Consider the following 23,371-nt stretch of genomic DNA (forward strand, 5'->3'; position numbering starts at 1 on the left):
TGTGGCATACAAAAGTTCCTGGCCAGGGATCGAACCTGCATCGAAGCAATGAGCTGTAGCACTGTCAATGCCAGATCTTTAACCATTAGGCAACCAGGGAACTCCTTAATGCCAATAAATTTAAATTTACTTATTTCAGATTTTTATTCTTTCCATTTAAATTTAAATTAAAAAAAGCCATGAGTGGGTAAGCCTACTATATTGGACAGTGTAAATTTAGAACATGATTAAGTCACTTAACCTCTCGGAGTCTCATATTCTTAAAGTGCTAAGGGTTTGAATTAAGTCAGTGGTTTTCAGTGCTGGCTACACAATGTCACTCAATCAATTTTAAAAAATACTGACCCTTGTGTCTTTTGTTCCAGTGTAATTTATTGTGCAGTCAGGCATTAGACATTCTAAAAACCACCCAAGAAATTCTAAAACTCAGTCAAAGTTGGGAACCACCACTAACCTAGATTATTTTTAAGTTCTCTTCCAGTTTCAGATTTAGCTGCAAATTATACTGAAATTAAAATTTTATAAGGCAAATAGGGCACTTATAACTTAAGGTTGTTACAGGAGAAAACTGCATATGGATATAGGCTTTTTACAAAGGCTGCCTGTCCTAAAACTTATATGGAGCTTAATTATTTGAAAACATTAAACCAGGTTGATTTGATATAATTTTCTTCAGAGTTTTTCCTAATTGATACAGACTGTGGGTTCAAGCAATAGACAAGGAGGAAGCTTATGTGCATGGACTTGTTTGGGGATCTGACTGCAGCCTTGTGTCAAGGTTTGGCCATCTGCCCATGAACCTGCATGGGGTGACCTCACTGAGTAATCCAAGCTGCAAGTTCATGGAGATCTCAGTGGGAGGTCTTTGGGCAAATCACTTGGAACACTATACAACAACTGCTGAGTTTGTATCTTCCCTGGGATTAGAAAAACACAGTTTTTGGCCAAGCCATTCTCTGTAAAGCTACCACAGAAATGGTTCCAGGAAGTGTCAGGACAGTTGTTCTTGGGACTTTTAAAGCTTCAAATAGATGTGCATTTCTTCTAACTAGTATAAGCCTCAAACAGTGAGTAATATAGGTGCAAGTATTTGGTTTTTAAAAAGCATCAATTTTAAGACTGAACTCAATTAATTGATATTTTATTTATATGGGAGAACAAAGAACTACCTGTGGTCCAAGTGTAAGAGATCAACAGGAAGGTGGAGGGGAGGAGGATCGCTTTACTGGTTTGCCTTATTTGCCATCATCTTAAAATAAGAGAATAGACAATGGACCAATGGAACAGAACAGAGCCCAGCATCAGACTCCATGCATCTCTATACATCTGACATGACAAACATGATATTACAGATGAGCGGAAGAAAGGACTACTAGGTACATCTTATCAGAAAAAAAAGGCTTATCTATATATAAAAAATAAAATAAAATTAGATCTTTACCTCACACCAATAAACAAGCCAATTTCAGGAAGATTAAAGACCAAAATGTGAAAAGTAAAACTTTTCATCTATCCAGAGAAAAGCGTAATTTGAAAAGATACATGCACCCCAATGTTCATTGCAGTACTATTTACAATAGCCAAGACATTGAAGCAACCTAAAGGTCCTTTAACAGAGGAATGGATAAAGAAGATGTGGTACATCAGAATGGGAGAAAATAGTTTCAAATGATGCAACCGACAAGGGCTTAATCTCTAGAATATATAAACAACTTATACAACCCAACAGCAAAAAAACCAATCAATCAATGGAAAAATGGGCAAAAGACCTGAATAGACATTTCTCCAAAGAAGATATACAGAAGGCCAACAAACACATGAAAAAATGCTCAACATCGCTGATTATAAGGAGAAATGCACATCAAAACTACCATGAGATACCACCTCACACCAGTCAGAATGGCCATCATTAATAAATCCACAAATAACAAGTGCTGGAGGGGGTGTGGAGAAAAGGGAACCCTCCTGCACTGTTGGTGGGAATGTAAACTGGTACAGCCACTATGGAGAACAGTTTGGAGATACCTTAGAAACCTATACATAGAACTTCCATATGACCCCGCAATCCCACTCTTGGGCATCTATCCGGACAAAACTCTACTTAAAAGAGACACATGCACCTGCATGTTCATTGCAGCACTATTCACAATAGCCAGGACATGGAAACAACCCAAATGTCCATCGACAGATGATTGGATTTGGAAGATGTGTTATATATACACAATGGAATACTACTCAGCCATAAAAAAGAATGACATAATGCCATTTGCAGCAACATGGATGGAACTAGAGAATCTCATACTGAGTGAAATGAGCCAGAAAGACAAAGATAAATACCATATGATATCACTTATAACTGGAATCTAATATCCAGCACAAATGAACATCTCCACAGAAAAGAAAATCATGGACTTGGAAAACAGACTGGTGGCTGCCTGATGGGAGAGGGAGGGAGTGGGAGGTATCGGGAGTTTGGGCTTATCAGACCCAACTTAGAATAGATTTACAAGGAGATCCTGCTGAATAGCATTGAGAACTTTGTCTAGATACTCATGTTGCAACAGAACAAAGGGTGGAGGAAAAAAAAATGTAATGTATACATGTAAGGATAACTTGATCCCCTTGCTGTACAGTGGGGGAAAAAAAACACAAAAAACTTAATAGAATAGATTCCTAGGAGTTCCTGTCGTGGCGCAGTGGTTGACGAATCCAACTAGGAACCATGAAGTTGTGGGTTCAGTCCCTGCCCTTGCTCAGTGGTTTAAGGATCTGGCGTTGCCGTGAGCTGTGGCATAGGTCACAGATTTGGCTTGGATCCTGCGTTGCTGTGCCTCTGGCATAAGCCGGTGGCTACAGCTCCAATTTGACCCCTAGCCTGGGAAACTCCATGTGCTGCAGGAGCGGCCCAAAGAGATAGCAAAAAAAAAAAAAAAAAGAATAGATTCCTTTCCTTTGAAGATTCATCTCCCCAAAAAAAAGATGTGGTACATATACACACTGGAATAGTACTCAGCCATGAAAAAGAATGAAATAATGCCATTTGTGGCAACATGGATGGATCTAGGGACTATCATACTAAACGAAGTTAGTCAGATAGTGAAAGACAAACATCATATTACATTGCCTATATGTGGAATCTAAAAGACAAAGGATACAAATGAACTTATTTGCGTAACAGAAACCAACTCATAGACTTTGAAAGACTTACGGTTACCAAAGGGGACAGGTGGAGGGGTGGGAGGGATGCACTAAGGGTTTGGGATTGGCATATGCACACTGAGGTATATGGAATGATTGGTCAACAGAGACTTGCTGTAGAGCACAAAGAACTCTACCCAGTATTCTCTGATAATCTATGTGGGAAAGCAATCTGAGAGAGAATGGATATGTACATATGTTTGACTGGGTCACTTTGTTGTACAGGAGAAATTATCAAAACTTTGTAAATCAAGTATACTTCAATAAAACTTAAAAAAAGAGAAAAACTGTAGGATGTAAAGTATCCTTCATCCCTTCGATCATAAAGATAAAACAAAAACATTGAAATGGAATGGAAATCACTGAAATTTGCCTGAACAAAATTTAAAATTTCTATATATTAACAGAGCATAAATAAAATTAAATGAAAAATCTCAGACTGGGAAATATGTTTTCAACACAGAATGATAAAATCGAAGTTTTGTTCAAAGCAAGGAGACATAAATCAAGGGAAATAAGCTATTATTCACAGAAAAGGACATCATAGTTGCTAATAAACATGTGAAAAGATGCTCAGCCTTTCCAACTACCAGAAACAATTATCTGTAAAGTAATATACCATTTCACACCCATCAAATTAGCAAAATGTATAAAGATCAACAATGTCAAGAGAACAGTAGGAATTGTCAAACACTGCTGATGAGAGTGAAATTGGCACACCCCCTTTGGAAAGCAATTTGGCAATATCTAGAAAAGTTGAATGCGTTCATGTCCTATAGTCCAGCAATATGATTTGAAGCATGTATTCTAGAGAAAATTTTGCACACAAGGAGATATTTATTGAAATAGCCATTGAATATTCCTTATAAAAGCAAAGGTTTAAACAAAATTGCCATCAGTTGGAAAAATACTAAGCAAGTTGTGGTATAGTTCCACAAATTAATGAATTAAAACTGTGGATATCAATATGAATATGTCTCAAATAATGCTGGGTAAAAAACTAGTCGCAGAAGGATATCCAATATGCTATTTATGCAAAGCTTAAAATAGGCAAAATACTACTACTTAGGGGCTTGTATAGGTACATAGTTATATAAAACATGTATTGTTTCACATACTTCACAGAGTGGAATGAGATTCAAAGAAAAATCACAAAGAGTTTAAAAAATATCTAAAATGTTTTATTTATCAAGCAGAATGATGGGTTCACAGGTGTTCATTATACCTAATTTGCATGCTCAAAATGTTTCACCAATAAACAAAGAACAGTTGGTTGATCATCGTCCAGAGAATAATAATAAGACTTTGGTGATTAAAGAAAAAAAAATGTCACAACTTAAGAAACTCTATGATACCAACACTGTAACTAATGGGCATGAAGCTTGTGTATGCAGCAGGTGTGGATCTTGGCCCCAAACTAAGGTGAGCAGGAAAAAATTCTTAAGTTCAATAAAGATCTACATCTTTTCTATTTCAGGCCACTATTTGGGCTTTGTCGTGAGTAGGAAAGAGCAAGGCGTTTGGGTTTGGATCACCTCTAACCTGGAGATGTTTACCTTTTCTAAGGGAGCTTACCTTGCAGGAAGCGAAAGGGATTAGAATATGCAAACCCCAAACTTGCCACTTCCGCATATGGATTATTTTGAGCTCTAGGAATTGATAAACAGCAGACACAGGAGAAGCTCTCTATCTTTGCCCTTTCTGTCTAAAATTAGGACATGTATTCCTCTTTGTGAAGATGTTTTCCTTCCTCTCTCCTGTCTCAGGAAGAGAGGATGTCTCACCACTGGCGACCACACCAACTTGAATCTGCATCAACAAACCTTACTGAAATAAGGTTTAGTGCCCCTCATGTATTTAGCTTCTCCAAATGTACTGCCCACAGGCGTTCAAACCCCTTTCCTTTGTCTTGTCACCTCTCTATGATTTATTGCTCTTTGATATAATGGTATGTAAGCTCTCAGGTCTAATCACTTCTTTGGAGGTTTTTTTTCCCACTTCTTTTTTATGAAGCCTTCCTATGCCACATAAATATATGAACATCAAATCAAATTCATATGCTTTCCCCCCCCCTATCAATCTGTCTTTTGTCAATTTCATTTGCAGGGCCCCAGGTACTGAACATAAGAGGGTAGAGAGAAATGTTTTTTCCTTCTCTCTAAAAGGAAAGGTTTATTAAAAAAAAAAAAAAAAAGAGAAAAAAGAAAAGAAAAAAAAGAAAAAAAGTAGCTGCTTAGGCAAATAGGGCAAGAATTAAACAGTGATGTAATCAGTAATTTTAAAGAGCTCACTTATTTAAGAAAAAGCACATGTATTGCAAGACAGTGAAATATATATATATTTCAACTCCATATCTTATCAGAAACTTGGCTCCTATTAGGGAAGAGGTAATAAATGCTAACTGTTAAATTTGAACTAAATAACAAAAGTTTTGGAAAAGAGATTCCTCTACACTGAATGCTTGTATCTATCTTTTCTCCAACACCCCCCCCACACACACACCCAGTTTCATATATTAAATTCTAACACTCAATATGATGATATTTGGGATCTTCAGGAGGTGAGTAGGTCATGAGAGTGGAACCCTCGGGAACAGGATTAGTGCCCTTAGGAAAGAGGTCCCAGGGAGCTCCCGTACCCCGTCCACAAGAAGATTGCCATCTATAAACCAGAAAACAAGCTCATCAGATACCAGGTCTGCCAATGCCTTGATCCTAGACTTCTCAGATTCCAGAACTGTGAGAAACCCATGTCTGTTGTTTATAAGCCACCTAGTCTATAGTGTTTGTTATAGCAGCCTGAACAGACCAAAATACAGATGCACTGGGATATTTTCACATATAGTTAAGGCTGTTAGCGCTGTGAAGTCTTCATTCAAGCAGAGCTAAGGGGTGGATGTGGGTGTTGTGGGCTGACCTACACAAAGATGACTGGGACCTCAGATCCTAGAAAGTTTTACTGGCCCATCATCCTGTCTTGCCAGGTTTCTCCCTCAGCAGCTCCATGGGACGTGGCCTTTTCTCTCCCTTCCCTCTTCCCTAGCCTAACCAAAAAGCCAGGACCAGGTTCATCCTAAGGAATCTGGAATATACTGGGGAGGCTGTTGGTGCCCCAGACTCTCTCCACCTACTTCTTAAAAAGGATACATTTTTAAAATTCAAAACTGGAGATGTCTTTAAAGATCTGGTGTGGGATAGCAGTGGCTGAAACTTCTCACCCAGCCAGTGATTCTCAAAGTATGGTCTCCTGATTAGCAGTACCAGCATCACGTGGGGACTTGTTAGTAATGCAGATTCTTGCCACCCCTCCTCCCAGAACGCCTGAATTAGAAACTCTGGGGGCGAGGCCCAGCATGCTAACATTTTAGCACCACTGAACTGAGCAATCAAATGACTAAGTACAGAGCTTTCCACACCTCCTCACTCCAACGTAATTGAGGGTGAAGTTGATAGACGAAACACAAGAGCCTTGGAGCCTTGGAGGAGGAGGTGTAGAAAGCACAGAACTTGAGTCTGAGGGTGTTCAGAGGGAATCAGGTTTTTCAAAGCTGCATCCTGTCCTTTCTGACTGCCCAGTGGAACAATGTGTCATTTGGCTGTATGCTCAGTACTTCATTAACCCGTTGAGTGATTGACGAAACTCTGATAAACTACTGTGTGCCGGGTATGGGACACAGCAATGAATAAGCTTTGATCCCTGCCCACTCAGAGCCTGGAGTCAAAGTTGGAAAAGGGAATAAGTAACTAAACAATTACCCTCGTTGTAACTTCTGTGACAGCGTGTTAAATATTAGGGGAGCTAATAAAGGACTCCTACCTCCAACTTGGGATGTCAGGAAAGGTCTTGAAACCTAAAGCGTGCATAGGAGTGTGTCACGGAGCGGGGCTGGGGCTTAGGGAACAACAGTCATTGGGTTTTCCTTTTAATAAAGGAGCTCAGTTTCCAGAGAATTTATTGATCTCTATCACTACACTCAGGGCATTAAAAAATGCCCACAATGTTTCCTAAATTGCCAAGAGTTGAAATATAATGCCCAGAACAAAAAATACATCAGCTTCTGATTTTTTTTTTTTTTTTTTTTTTGTCTTTTTGCTATTTCTTTGGGCCGCTCCCGCGGCATATGGAGGTTCCCAGGCTAGGGGTCGAATCGGAGCTGTAGCCACTGGCCTACGCCAGAGCCACAGCAACGCAGTATCCGAGCCGCGTCTGCAACCTACACCACAGCTCACGGCAACGCCGGATCGTTAACCCACTGAGCAAGGGCAGGGACCGAACCCGCAACCCCATGGTTCCTAGTCGGATTCGTTAACCACTGCGCCACGACGGGAACTCCAGCTTCTGATTTATTCGGGGCCCTTGAGGCCCTCCGCTTGGCCAGATGGCCTTTCACTAGGCTACTCATGCTACAAATCTAGATTTGTAGTTATATAGGAAATAACACTCCCCAAAGTTAACAAGATATGATAAAAATATTACAGGATCTCTTTACATGGAAGTTACAAACCACTGTTGCTTAACTAGTTTCAGGAAATAAATGATAGTGTCTTTAATTTATTAAGGGAGATTTTTGGTGAGTGACCCTTTTCGACATTCACTGACTACTACACTCCAGATGACAAAGGGAGATGAAAGTGGTTGGTAGTTAAAAGAAAAATAGTTTTATCAGTAAAGATAAGGCCCAGTGTGTATCAGACACTTAAGCTTCCTTCTAGTTCTCTCCATATGGCTTTTTTGGGGATAATTCCTCCCCAAAGGGACTTACATTCAGTGGGCACCTTCAGTCATCAGAACACCTTGCTCTAGACCTGTGGGTCTTACATTTGCCAGACTCAAGACCCATTTCTAAAGTACCCTGCTATATACTGTTGAGTGTCTCCCAATGAAACATTTGTAACTACTTTCTTTGTATCTTTTATATTTTCACTAATGCATTATATTACATATATATTTTTAAATTGTATCTAGGAAGATTTTCTCTATGCATTTGAGTGTATGCAGTAGGGCTCAGTTGCACTAGAAGACATAATGAAGTCACCTGTCAGACAGGTGAATATTTTTGTGGAATTACTTTGAAAGCTATAGATACAAGTGCAAATTGATAGTTGAGCTGTTTTTCCAAAGCATGACCAACTTGGTAAAATCCAAACAAAACAATATATGACAGTTCCTCAATATATGTGCATTCCTGGAAATGTGAGTCAATATTAAAGCCATCCACAAATGTTTTCATTCTTTTTTTTAGTGTAGAAGAAAATACAAGTCTCTCACTTAGATAATGATAAACAGGTTTTTCAGCAATGTAAACATTCGCAGGATATTCAATTCCCATGGGGTCAGTATCTGTTGTATTTATGGGACCATCTCTTAACCACAGGAAGATTGGCATCCCTGGACCACAGCCCAAAGTCAAAGACTCCCCACAATGTCCAAGATGCCTTCCAGGAGACAAGGTAAACCACTCTCCCTGCACACCTTCAGAACCATTATTCTAAAATCTAGAATCCAGATGAATTTTATCTTCCCTTTTCTCAAACCAGACTTGCGGCTATCTGCCAAAATCAAAAACATGTGAAACTTATTTAACACAGATGTCTTTGCCTGCCAGTTCTCTCTCTCTCTTTCTTCCAGGGATAATTCACCTCCTGTTGGAAGAAGTGCCTAGTCCAAGGGAGAAAATTATGGCATTCTGAAACAGAGCAGCAATTTTAGGGATAGAAATTTTGCCAGCAGAACCTTCCAAGTGGCCTCTTGCCAACTGGTCTACGTATAGGGCAGAACACAATGAGGGCCAGAAGGTGGGGTTTTACACCTTTAAACTGAGAGTGTTGGTGTGGAACTGACCATCTGGGCAGCAGCAGGAATCCCAGGAAGCTGTTGGTTTCTAGGAGGATGCCATGTGCCTGGGCTGGCTCCCAGAAAGCAAAACTGTGCCTGAATCAGTGTTCCCCAAAGGGCCCCTTGGATTATCCTAAAGAGCATAGTAATAAGAGGATAATCCAAAGAGGCAGTAATAAGAGGATTGTTTACAGAGTGTGGACAGGGTGAGGGAGACCATGGGCATAGCGTAGGACTCGGAAGGTAATAACTGCCCCTAGGCCTGAAGGGACAAGGGAGGGAGGAGCTCTTGAGGCCTGGAAGGAAAAGGTCGCTCAGAGCTGCTGCTTGGAAAAGACTGGAGTCCCTTGTGCAAGAATGCAGTCTGTCCAGGAGACCCCACAGGGAGGGAGGCGGGGAAATCTTCCTCCCTCTGCTCATTTATCCTATGGGAGGATGAACCCATAGGAAAGCGTGAGGGCAGGCGAGCTTGTACTAGCACATAGAGGTCCACCTCCTGGGCAGTGAGAGGGTGCAGGGTGGGCCTGGAGGGCAAACAGCCAGATATTCTTTTTCATTTTTTAAAGGTTTATTGACATATAGTTGAATTACAATGTTGTGACAATTTCTGCTGTGCAACAAAGTGATTCAGCTATACATATACACACATCCATTCTTTTTCAGATTACTTTCTGATACAGATTATCACAGAACATAGGGAGAATTCCTTGTGCTCTACAGCAGGTCCCCACTGGAGCATCATTCCGTATATCACAGTGTGCATATGCCAATCACAAACCCCCAGTCCACACCCCCTGCCCCCTGCCACCTGTCCTTCTTTGGTAACCATAAGTTTGTTTTCAAAGTCTGTGAGTCAAAGAGCCAGACAGTTGCTATGCTGGTCATTTTCTAACTTCTTGGATGGAACTATTAGAATGCTAATAATTATAAATGGATAGTCTTGTACTTTCTCCTTAAAGGTAAATATATTAACCTACCTCTAAGATGCATGTTCATGGACACAGATCAAGTTGCCTAGTGAACAATTAATTTCGATGAAGAAAATGGAGGAAATTTGCTTGAGACCAAAGATCAGGAAGATAAGAAGCAGAGTTAGGGGAAAGCAAATTACTCTTTGGTTTCAGACTATACCCTGGTTCCTACTAATATTCGGCAACCTGGTGTAGAGGAAAGACCACAGGCTCTGGAGTCAGATCTGGGTTTGAAAATTGGGTTTGCATGGCTAGCAGGAGGTAAAGTTGGCCAAATACTTCAGTTATGAGTCTTAGTCTCTGTGTCCATCTAACACAGGGAAAGGGTTAATGAACTCTATCTTCCATTGTTATGAAGGCTAATGAGCATGTGAATGAACAATGAAATGCATACAGAGTACCAGTTCACTGCAGGCACTTGGCCAATGTTAGACCAGTGGTTCTCATGGTTTGTTCTCAGGTCAACTGCCTCAGCATCACCTGAGAACTTGTAAAGCAATGCAAATTGTCTGGGAGTAGGACCCACAATCTGAAGGCGAGTATGAGAACCATTGTGTTAGACCTGCTCTGAGCTGATGATGAAGAGGCAGGGCAGGTTTTGGCAGATGTGTTTAAACTCTTGAAATTCTTCTCTGAGCCCCCGAGAGAAGAGCCCAGAGAAACCCACGGTGAGCGCCGCCACTTCTTGTCCTCCTGCCCATGGGGAAGCACGCTCTGCTGCTCATTAGGGGAACCCAGCTGTCCTTCCCCACTCTGTCTGCTCCCTTTTCCTCACTCTGATCCTGTGCTTCTTCTGCTCTCTTAGATTTCCCCAACCTGAAGAAAAGGTGCTTTTTGTTTTGCCGATTGTTTGATAAGCTGATCTGGGGAAGGCAAGACATCGTTTTCTGAGATTGGGTGGGTCAGTCTAATTCTGAGGTCAAATATTGAAGCTCACTGTGGTCATCTCTAAGTCACCTCTTCTAATTCAGCTTCTATCAATGACAATAGTACTATTTTAATTTCTCTGTTGAATTCCTGACTAGCAACTACTTTTCAGTTGATTCTGGGAAGGAAAAAAATGTCTTTTTTTTTTTCTGATTACACCCTGTGATAGCCCCTCCAAAATTACCCCCAACAGTCCCAACTTCAGATATTCACACCCTCCCACAGAGTTCCAGAATTGGTCTGGGGGACCAATACAACATGATTGTATGTCACTTCCAATATTATGTTATAAAAGACACTGTGTCTTTCCCTTCCTCCCTCCCTCTCTCTCTTTCTCCCTCCTTCTCTCTCCCCCATAGATCACTGACTCTGGGGTCAACCAGCTATCATGTGATGAGTAGTCCTATGGAGAGGCCACATGACAAACACAGCCCTGTGAGTGAGTTGGACATGGAACTTTCAGCCCCACCTCAGCCTTCAGAAGACAGCAGCTGTAGTTGATAACCTGGCTACAACCTCATGAGAGACCCTGAGCCAGAACAACTCAGCTAAGCTGCTTCTGGGTTCCTGGTCCTCAGAAATCAGGTGGAGTAATGAACATTTGTTGCTTTAAGTTGCTAAGTTTGGAGAGTAACTTGTTATACTGCAGCAGATCACTATACAGATGTTGGTGCCTAGAAGTGGAGTGCCACCATAACAAATATCTCAAATTTAGGGAGTGTCTTAGGAACTGGGCAGTGGACAGGAGCTGGAAGCATTTTAAAGAATGCATTGGTGAACGCCTAAATTGCCTCGAACAGACTGTTAGTAGAATTGTGAGGAGGCTGCTGGTTGGGGTTTAAAATAAAGCAAGGGAAAATCTTACTGCAAAGTGGAGGGCAGTGAATCCTTATTATGCAGTGACAGGAAAATTAGCAACCATACTGTCTTCAGTAATGTGAAAGGTAGAAAATGTATCTAGCGAACTAGGTGATCTAATTCAGGAGATTTCCAGCCAGGATGCTGAAGGTCCACCTGGTTCCTTCTAGCTTTTTGTAATAAAATGCAAGAGGAGAGAGAAAAGCTAAAGGAAGACCGATTGAGCAAAAGGAGCCAGAACTTAGGAGTTGTAAACATGCCAGCCTCTACCAGTGACAAACAGTGCCAAAATTAAGAAAGGTCTTCAGAACACAGGTCAAATCCAGGGCACCAGCATGATCTAAAGAGGAAGCCGGAGGTGTGGCTATAAAATTCTTTGTTAGGACCTCAGAAGGATCAAAAGTGGCACCTCAGTGCCAGGTTAGTCATATAAAATGCCCTCTAAAATGTTTAGGGTGAGGCTCACAGATCCTCTCAAACAATAGAGCCTCTGAGTAGCTGAAGAGCACTACTCCTCAGCAGACCCACAAGATGGAGAAAGGGGTTCCCTCAAAGAGCTTTGTGGGTCTGACTTCGGCTAATGGAACAGGCCTGATACAGTTTCCAGGAGATTCACAAAAACTTTTATTTGCAGCAACACTGCCAACTAGAACCAAAAGGGATAGAAAGAGCAAAAAATGAAAAGAGGCTCCCTCCAACCTCCCACCAGTCTACTGAAGGTTTGGGAAATTATTCAAATGCACCCATTTACCAACTTTCATGAAAAAGAAAGGAAGGCTCAGAAAGTCTAACCAAGAGCCACGGAGAACAATTCCTAGGTAGGAAGAGGACTGAATGCTATGAACCTTCCGATGTTTGCCGGGCTGGATTTCAGAGATGATATGGGGAGACCTGTGCATCTCCCATTTCCTCCCTTTTTGAAGAGTGACGCCTGGGGGTGTTTATTCTGTGCTTGTTTCACATTGTGTATCAGCTGTGAGGAGGGCAGGTGCCTTATCTCCTTAATTCCTGCTTAAATGTTTCATAAAAAACTCAGCTACTGTTGTTTTTAAATGAAATCCAAGAAAATGTTCACATTGATCTTGTCCATTTAAAATTGTCCACAATAAAGGAACAGTGTTAAGTGATATCTTTTAGGAAAACTGCCAGGTTCAAGTTTTGTAGATGGAGAAAAACAGCACTCAAGGACTTGTACACAAGGAACTACACCAGAAGAGCCACTTGTGGACATGGACCTGGTTTAGAGGACGTGATTCTGGACTTTGAGTTGATGTTATAATAGGATGAGTAGTTTCCAGGTCTTGGGATGGGATGAGTGTATTTCATATGTGAGGGGAGACATGGATCCTTTGGGTCTGAGTTAGGCAGCCTCTGAGGTGGTCTCCTCCTGGTGTTTATACCCTTGTAGGGCCCTCTCCCCCACTGTAGCAGGACCCACATCTGAGCACCGCCAGCCGCCATGCAATGAACAGCCCCATGGAGAATCCCAGGTGATGAGGGACTGAGGCCTGTCAATAGCCACATGAATAAGCTTGAGCAGATTCTCCAGCTCCACTCAAGCCCTTAGAAGTCCTCAGCCCAGCTGACTGCATGACCACAAGCCCATGAGTCAGAACGACCCAACTGAGCCACTGCTGACTTCCTGACCCTAGAAACTGTGTGAGATAAAAAATTTGGGGGTCATCTTTAATGTAGCAATAGATAATTGACACACACACACACACACACACACACCAGGTGCATTCGGTGTACTTAAATACCGTAAGAGCTCACAAAAGAGTAATTTTTATATTTTCTTGGATAGTTGATATCTATCTTTAGAAAAAGTCCTCCTCCTATGAAAGAGCAAAGAAGGCTGTTTTTTGTTTGTTTGTTTTTCCTTCTGTAGACTCCTGAGAGAAATAAAAGCTTGAAACTGGCAGTTTTCCTAATAGATATTGCTTACACTTTTGCTTTATTATAGGCAATTCTAAACAGACAAGATCAATTTGAACACTTTCTTGGATTTAGGAACAATAGCAGTTGGGTTTTTTATGAAACATTTAAGCTGGGCTGGCTTTAATGTTAGCAATGTGAATATTCTTAGCATGTATCTAAAACTCTAAGCAATAAACTCAATTCCCTTTAGTGTTTTGAAAACAGAACCTAGGAAGCTGATGGGAATTCTATCCTTTTAAGATTTAGTTTTTGTGAAAGTACCTTTAAGATGTCCAAATGAGCTCTAGACATTTAGGAGAGAAAGTGTCATTCATAACTTCTCTCTGCCCATGTTTTAGCTATTTTTCTAAGCGCTTGTATGAATTTTGATACTGTATTTTGCCAGTTACTCCTTTTATTTTCTTTTTATAGCCTCACCTTCAGCATATGGAAGTTCCTGGGCTAGGGGCTGAATTAGAGCTGCAGCTGCTGGCCTACACCACAGACACAGCAACTCCAGATCTGAGCCATATCTGTGACCTATGCTGCAGCTTGTGGCAACACCAGATCCTTAACTTACTGAATGAGGCCCACATCCTCACCGAGATAATGTCAGGGTTTTGTGCGTGTGTGTGTGTGTGTGTGTGTGTGTGTGTGTGTGTGTGTGTGTGTGCCTTTTTTTTAGGGCTGCACCTGCAGCATATGAAAGTTCCCAGGCTGGGGGTTGAATTGGAACTGCAGCTTCTAGCCTAAGCCACAGCCACAGCAACACAGCATCCAAGCTGCGTCTGTGACCTACACCACAGTTCATGGCAACACCGGATATCCTTAACCCACTGAGTGGGGCCAGGGATTGAATCCGCATCCTCATGGATACTAGTCGTGTTTGTTACCACTGAGCCACCATAGAAACTCCCAGTGTCGGGTTCTTAACCTACTGAGACGCTATAGAAACTCCTTACCAGTTACTCTTATAGAGAATAGTGGTGAAAACCAATAATTTTTAAGTGATTTGACTCTAATATTTATATTTTCCTTCCATGAAGCATGCACAGAGTGATCATAATTCATCAATTGCCTTTCACATTCTTTTTCTACCTAGAACTAATCTGTCCAATCAACTGGACATCTGTTTCTCTTCCATTTGGAAAACAAGCTGCACCAATGTTTTCAAGCCCTCCCTTCTAGCACATGTAAGAGCTTGTTCTCAGGCTTCTTTAAAGCAACACACTCTCAGAGGATATAAGTCTGGAAACACTTTATGAGAAACAACTGGAGATCTGTCTGTTCTGTTAGCGCAGTCCTTGGGCATGTTACACTGTCTGGAAAGAAAGCCCTGTGCAGGTAGCTGTCACTTCTACACTGACAACACTGAATGTCACTTCATTTGTTACCATTAACTGTCTAGATGGTCAACTGCACTTGGAAAGCAGGTTGATAAAAACCTAAATAACCTTAAAGATCACTTAGTTGGGAGTTCCTGTCATGGCGCAGTGGTTAACAAATCCAACTAGGAACCATGAGGTTGCGGGTTCAATCCCTGGCCTTGCGCAGTGGGTTAAGGATCTGGCGTTGCTGTGAGCTGTGGTGTAGGTCACAGGTTCTGCTCGGATCCTGCGTTGCTGTACCTCTGGCATAGGCCGGTGGCTACAGCTCCAATTCGACCCCTAGCCTGGGAACCTCCATGTGCTGCGGGAGCGGCCCAAGAAATGGCACAAAGTCAAAAAATAAATAAATAAATAAAAATTTAAAAAAATCACTTAGTTGGTCAAAACTTTCCACCCTCATAATTAATTCATGCATATTCATGGGAAACAAAACCCCCAAGGGCCAAACTTTCACAGCAAAACTGTGAACCACTTCTAGATATAGTCCTGCAATTCTTTTCTTAGTAACTTTCACATGTACAGTACAGTATGGTTAACTAGAGTCCCCATTATGTCCCTGGACTTATTTATCCTATAGCTAGAAGTTTGTACTTTCGATTGCCTTCACCATTTTCCCCACTGCTACCCCCTACAGTTTTTTCCAGAGTATTTTCAGATATTGGGAAATATATGACAGAGATACTACTATATGATACCCCAAGACATGAATAAGTTCTTTGTTGTTTCTCAGCATCTAAGCCTCCTTCCTATGTTTATGTTTTTTCTTTCCTTTCTTTTTTTTCGGGGGGGGGGGTGTTTTTATGGCCACACCCACACATATGGAGGTTCCCAGGCTAGGGGGTCGAATTGAGAGTTGTAGCTACCAGCCTATGCCACAGCCAACACCGGATCCTTAACCCACTGAGCAAGGCCAGAGATCAAACCTGCATCCTCATGGATGCTAGTCAGATTTGTTTCTGCTGAGCCATGACAGGAACTCCCTATGTTTATTTTCTTTCTCCTGCTTTCTTGTCTCACTTCCCCTTTTCTCCTTTTCTCTTCCTGGACTACAATACCATTCTGAAAAGGACCCTCGGGGCTTCTGGTACTGGATGCGTCTGCGGCATGCCCTGCGTTGAGGTGGAGGGTGAGCAAGAAGGGCTGTATCACTAAGCAGGCTGGTCCTCTCCTAGGCTTATAGAGGGGAGAGACTGGGTGTGAATTTGAGAAGTCTCACAGGGGAGGCCCCAGGGCCTTATTCCCAGCACTCTGCTCTTGGGTCTTAGGAGAGCTGCTATGAGGAAAGAGCAGATTTCTCCTTTTAGTTCAGTGCTGTGTTTCTAAACTCACATCAAGTCTGACCAAATGTATGTGGGACAGGAACTCCTGCTGTGGCTCAGCGGTAATGAACCTGACTAGTATCTGTGAGGATGAGGGTTCAATCCCTGGCTTGCTCAGTGGGTTAAGGATGCAGCATTGCTGTGGCTGTGGTGTAGGCTGGCAGCTACAGCTCTGATTGGACCCCTAGCCCGGGAACTTCCATATGTCGCAGGTGCAGCCCTAAAAAACAAAACAACAACAACAACAACAAAATGTATATGGGACAGCCATATCGGTCAGGGAAAAAGAGCCCTTAGAGTTTCTCACCAGGTTTCTTTTACACTTATTCCAGTGGAAGAATTTTTTGTGGAAAAGATTTCCCTTGGGGTTCCCTTTGACCAAACTTTTGCAGCCAGAAGCAATGAGGAGGGCACAGGGGTTGTGGGAGGGACTTAGAGGCCCCAGCCACTGGACTCTGAAGTTGGATTTGCTCTGAGGAGGTACATCAGGTCCTGGCTTATCCCACACATTCCAGGCAAGGGGATGCCTGGAAAAGCCACAGGTCAGCTCCCAGGGCTGCTTTCCAATATATCAGATACTAACCAAGTTACCATCGCCAAGAAGTAAGAACTTGGGGTTTTCTGAACTTAGCTCAGCTCGTCGGTAACAATCAGGACAATGGTTCTGGGTGTGGCTCCATTTGGGGCTTAACCTGCAGACCAGAGGAAGGAACAGTGAAAAGCTGCTTGTGTTTCTGTGGTTTGGCAGAGCTGGAGAAGAGGCCGTAGGGTAAATCACTGGGTGTTTGTGTCAGAATCTCTGCAGTCGGGTTGGCCTGGTTACTTTCGAGTTGCCAGGCTGATAGGTAGACAATAAAAGCCTGTACTTGGATAATAACAGTCCCTTATTATTCAGTGTCTCCCGTGCGCTTGATGACACGTGAGGTGCTTTACATACACAACCTTGATGTCCTTAGAGCTGCTGGTATTTCCATTTGTAACATTGAAAAGTCAGGCCATCCAGGGAAATTTAGCAGTTTTTTTCAGCATCAGGTTTCCAGTAAGTGGTCAACATTTTAACTCTGGTACACAGGCATACCTGGGAAATGCTGCAGGTTTGGTTCCAGACCACTGCAATTAAGTGAACATCAGAATAAAATGAGTCACCATGAATTTTTTGGTTTCCCAGTGCACATGAAAATGATCTTTATACCATACTGTAGTCTATTAAGTACCCAATAGCATTGTTTCTAAAAAAAAAAAAAGTACATACCTTAATTTAAAAATCTTTTATTGCTGAAAAATGCTAACCATCAGCTGATCCTTCAAAGAGTTGTAATCTTTTTGCTGGTGGAGGGTCTTACCTCTGTATCGATGGCCACTGACCAATCATGGTGGGAGTTGCTAAAGGCTGGAGTGGCGGTGGCAATTTCTTAAAATAGGACAGCAGTGAAATTTGTCACATCAATTGACTTTTCCTTCCGTAAACCATTTCTCTGTACATGCAATGCTGTTTGATAGCATTTTACTCTCAGTAGACCATCTTTCAAAATTGGAGTCAATCTCACAAATCTTGTTTCTGGTTCATCAACTAAGTATATGTAATATTCTAAATCCTTTGTAGTCATTTCAATAATCTCTACAGCATCTTCTCCAGGAGTAGATCCCATCTCAAAACACATTTTTTTTTTGTTTTTTTTTGGTGCGTTCATAAGAAGCAACTCCTCATCTGTTATACTTTTCACAGGAGATGGCAGTGATTCATCCCATCTTCTGACTCTGCTTCTCCTTCTAGTCCTCTTGCTATTTCCACCACATCTGCAGGGACTTCCTCCATCAAGTCTTGAACACCTCAAAGTCATCCATGAGGATTGGAATCAACTTCTTCCAAACTCCTACTAATGTTAATATTTTGATATCTTCCCATGAATCACAAATGTTCTTAATGGTATCTGGAATGGTGAATCCTTTCCAGAAGTTTTTCAATTTATTTTTCTCCGATCCATCAGAAGCATCATTACCTATGGCAGCTACAGTGTTACAAAACATATTTCTTAAGTAATCAAACTTGAAAATGGAAATGACCCCTTGATCAATGAGCTACAGAATGGGTGCTGTGTTAGCTGGCATGAAAATAGCATTAATCTCATTGCATATCTCCATCAGAGCTCTTGGGTGACAAGGTATACTGTCAATGAGCATTCATATTTTGAAAGGAATCTTTCTTTCTGAGCAGTAGGTCTCAATGGTGGGTTTAAAATATTCAGTAAACAATTTTGTAAATTCATGTGTGTCATCCAGACTGTCACTCATGTATAAAGCATGGGCAGGATAGATTTAGCATAATCCTTAAGCGCCCAAGGACTTTTGGAATGGTCAGTGAGCCTTGGCTTCAACTTGAAGTCACTAGCTGCATTAGCCCCTAACAAAGGAGTCAGCCTATCCTTTGAAGATTTGAAGTCAGATACTGACATCTCTTCTTTGGCTGTGGCATCTTCCTCCAATATAAGGCTCTTTGTCTATAAGCCTACAGTGAAAATCTGTTGTTTAGGGTTGGCCCCTTCACCAATGATCTTAGCTCTATCTTCTAGATAACTTGCTGTAGCTTCTACATCAGCATTTTCTGCTTCATCTTGCACTTTTATATTATGGAGATGGCTCTTTCCTTCAACCTCATAAACCAACGTATGCTAGCTCAAACATTTCTTCTGCAGCTTCCTCCCCTTTCTCAGCTTTCACAGAATTGAAGAGAGTCAGGGCCTTCTCTGAATTAGTTTTGGTTTAAGGGAATATTATGGCTGTTTTTGTTTTCTTTTTAGGGCCACACCCATGGCATATGGAAGTTCCCAGCCTAGGGGTCACATTGGGGCTACAGCCACTGGCCTACACCACAGCCACAGCAACACCAGATCCAAGCCATATCTGCGACCTACACCACAACTAATGGCAACAGTGGATCCTTAACCCACTGAGCAAGGCCAGGGATCGAACCCACGTCCTCATGGTTCCCGGTCGGGTTCATTACCACTGAGCCACAATGGGAACTCCTGTGGCTGGTTCGATCTTCTATCCAGACCACTAAAACTTTTCCAAATCAGCAATAAGGCTATTTTGCTTTCTTGTCTTTAGCGTGTTCACTGGGTAGCACTTTGAATTTCCTTCAAGAACGTTTCCTTTGTGTTCATATAATTTTGCTAACTGTTTGGCTCAAGAGGCCTAGCTTTCAGCCTGTCTTGGCCTTTGACTTGCCTTCCTCAGTAAGCTTAATCATTTCTAGCTTCTGATTTAAAGCCACTCCTCTTTCACTTGAACACTCAGAGGCCACTGTAGTGTTCTGAACTGCCCTAATTTCAATATCATTGTATCTCAGGGTACAGGGAGAGAGAGGGAGACTGGGGAATGGCTGGTTGGTGGAGCAGTTGGAACATACACAAGTTATCACTTAGTTTCCTCTTTTGTGGGGAGGCTTCGCAGTTCCCCTACCACAACCACAATAGTAACATCAGAGATTACTGATGGGAGAACGGCATAATAACTATAATAGTAATGAAAAAAGTTTGAAACACTGCAAATTACGAAAAAGTGACACAAAATGAACAAACGCTGTTGGAAAAACGGTGCCAATCAACATGCTCGATGCAGGATTACCACAAACCTTCAATTTGTAAACAAAAACAAAAACACAAACAAAAAATAAAACACAATATCCCTGAGGTGCAATAGGGTGAGGTATGCCTGAACAGTTATTTTTGCTATAATGCAAAGGCATTCTTAAATAAACCTCACAGTTGTCAAAAGAGTGAACCAAAAATAAGGCTTGTGGGAGAAATGGAGTTGGTGCTAGAAATATAATTAGAAACGAAAAAACCCAATAACAATAGAAATAGAAATGCAGGCACATCTGAATCTCTATCAGCATTTGTGCCTAACATCACAGGCGGTCTGTCTTTTGCAGCCTTACATCCTGGGGGCTCAGGCTTATTCCTAGGGATGTGGGACTTTGGAGCACTCATTGCCAGCAGAGAATGCTCTCACCAGCATTAGTGATCTGATACAGGGTTTTAATACAGAGGGATGCATCTTTGAATCATCTTTCATCTATACTCACTGCTTCATCAGATTTTTTTTTTTTTTTTTTTTTTTTTTTTTAGGGCCGCATGTGTGGCACATGGAAGTTTCCAGGCTAGGGGTTGAGTCAGAAATGCAGCTGCTGGCCTATACCACAGCCACAGCCACATGGGTTCCAAGTTGTATCTGCAACCTATGCAGCAGCTTGCGGTAACACAGGATCCTCAACCCACTGAACGAATGAATGAATGCCAGGGAATGAACCTGCATCCTCATGGATACTTAATCAGGTTCTTAACCCACTGAGCTACAATGAGAACTCTAAGATATTTTAATATAATAGAAAATTTAGGAGCTGGTTAGTGATTTCAAGAACCACTACTTTAGGGAGTTCCCGTCATGGCTCAGTGGTTAACGAATCTGACTAGCAACCATGAGGTTGCAGGTTCAATCCCTGGCCTTGCTCAGTGGGTTGAGGATCCGGCGTTGCCTTGAGCTGTGGTGTAGGTCACAGACATGGCTCAGATCTGTGAGTGTGGTGTAGGCCAGCAGCTGCAGCTCTGTTTAGACCCCTAGCCTGGGAACCTCCATATACTGCAAGTGTGGCCCTAAAAGCAAAAATAAATAAATAAATAAACAAATAAATAAACAAACAAACAAACAAATAAATAAATAAATAAAAATAGAACAGTTTGTTTGTTGGAGAAACCAGTCCTTTATATTACAGAATAGTCCACATTTTGAATTTGGCTCATTGCTTTCTCATGCTGTTTAAGCATTTCCTCTATTCTCCATATTTATATTGGTAAGCTAGTTGTTAGACCTTGAAACTTGGTCTAGGTTCAGGTTCAATTTTATTGGCAAGAACACTTCATAAGTGGAGCTTTATGGCTCCTGCTGCCTCATATTTTGAAGCACAATGTAGAGGCCTAATTTCAGTGATGCCAAGATTGATTAGTGTGTTAGGAGTTGATAAGTGGATCCCTCCATTATAAAGTCCCCAGCAATTTTGCACTTCATGTTTTATCAACTATTAATCATTTCCGAGATCCACTGTTTCACTGAGATTGAAAAACAGAAAATTTCTGAGTCTATCATTCTTTCTGCATTTATTAGGTAGAATTTTTTTTGCAAAGAACTTGACCTCACCAACTCTTAGATAAGCTGAAATACAGCTTTTTCAGGAAAAGTGAAGTCTTGATTCTTTTCTTCTGCCAATTTTGAGAGTCAAGAGCTGGTAACCTAGCAGATTTAGATGGTGATCCATGAGTCTTTCATGAATAGCAGTGTAACCACTGAATTTCTATATACTGGTGTTTTAAGCATTGATATCATCCCTTTTTTCTCAGTTTGTCCCAACTTGCAGCAGGAGCCTTTTCAGTTTAGTGTTTATGTACTTTTGACACGAATTCTTCGGAGTTTGTTTCCTTGCTTCCTGGCACAAAAACATATCTGACTCATTTTGTAAATGTCCTGATGTGGACTTGGAATCAACTATTTCTCTAAAGGAGAATGGAATTTAATGATCATATTTTGGTCATGAAAGAGGATGTTACTCTTGAATAAGAGCAGAATGCAGACAGGTTTTCTAAATACGCACTAACAGTGATAAAACTTTTACAGTTCCTTCAAGAGAAAATACTCTTATTGCAAATCAAAACTCAATAGTCTTGACTCCATTTTTCCTATGAAAAAAATGTTTTTCTGCATCTCTGGTAACATTTGTCTCAGTAATATAATTATTTGGTTTAATAAAACTGATAGGGAAGTGAACCACTAAACTACCCTAAGTACTAGGAAACTACCCTAAGTATTTCCAAATGCCCAGCTATGAAATTTTGGACTCAGAAGCAATGCTTCAAAATTTCCCCCTTTTTTTTTTGAGTATTAACACATTTAAAAGAGTAAACATTTGCTCATTTTTGGTTGGAATGTTCACACATTTTCCACTTTATAGATGATTTTAGCTTTATAGATACTATTTTGGTTTTGTCCTTGGTTCAGAAATCTGTTCATTTTATTTGTGGCAGTTGCTTGCAATAACACTTTCAAATAACATCGTCACTTTCAAATTAACATAGGAAAAAATCCAACTCCAACTTTATTAGAAACCAAATGATATGCAAATTGAAACAAGGGCATTTTTCTTACGGCAAGTTAGCAAAGACTTAAAAAATAACACTCCATTCCAGGGAGACTTACCGTTTCGGTTTTCAGGCCTGCCTTGCAAAAGAACAGGATTTCGTTCTTTTCTACGTGGGGTGTCTTCTATCTCCTTCCCTCCCCACACATCAGAGCTTCGCTCCCTCAGGCTCTCTCTTCTGACCTGCCAGGTTTGAACTATACTCTGGAGAGAATTCAGGGACCCACTACTTCTTTCTGTAAAGGACCAGATAGTAAATATTTCAGCCTTTGCGGGCTAAGCTGCAAAATAGCATTACATAGCTATTTACGTAACCATTTCAAACTTAACATTAAAAAAGGAAAAACCATTTTTAGCTCACAGGGCTGTGCAAAAACAGGTGGCAGACCAGACTTGGCCCTCAGGCTGCAGTTTGTCAACCCCTGGCTTAGATTCTCCTGTAAGAAAGAAAGCCTAGTTCTGAGGAGTGTTATCCAACGGTCTTGAGGGGCTAGCTTCTTTGGTGTTCACCGCACACTGAGCTCTGGTCATGCTACTCTTGGGCGGCCCCCAGTCCATGACTTAGCAAGGTCTAGCCTCTGGCTGACAGCCAGTAAGGCAACGAGAGCTGAGTCCTCTAGCTACAGGGAACTGAACTGGACCAGCAACCTGAAGGAGCTGGGAAGAGGGTCCTTCCTCAAGCCTGCAGATAAGAGCCAGCGGCCATCTCCATGTGGCCTTGCAAGATCCTGAGCAGCGAGCCAGCTGAACTCACCCGAGCTTTGAACT

General features: G+C 41.5%; 1 long non-coding RNA gene across 5 annotated transcripts in view; it reads right to left on the reverse strand.

The window, feature by feature from the left end:
- The window catches only part of LOC110257265 (uncharacterized), a 159,954-nt gene that overhangs the window by 44,563 nt on the left and 92,020 nt on the right, over positions 1–23,371 (reverse strand). For 2 of the 5 annotated variants that reach the window (XR_014831327.1, XR_014831330.1), the window contains exon 3: positions 22,663–22,839. This is a non-coding gene — a long non-coding RNA (uncharacterized LOC110257265). Of the gene's footprint in view, positions 1–15,728; positions 17,524–17,756; positions 18,423–22,662; positions 22,840–23,371 lie in introns of those variants that run through there. The other 3 variants (XR_014831328.1, XR_014831329.1, XR_014831326.1) reach the window with 3 other exon arrangements.

This window comes from Sus scrofa, chromosome 16 (assembly GCF_054392235.1).
Source record: "Sus scrofa isolate SSC_HxYL_T2T_F1_AM1 chromosome 16, Sscrofa_HxYL_maternal_Yorkshire_Landrace_v2.0, whole genome shotgun sequence".
Taxonomy (NCBI): Eukaryota; Metazoa; Chordata; class Mammalia; order Artiodactyla; family Suidae; genus Sus; species Sus scrofa.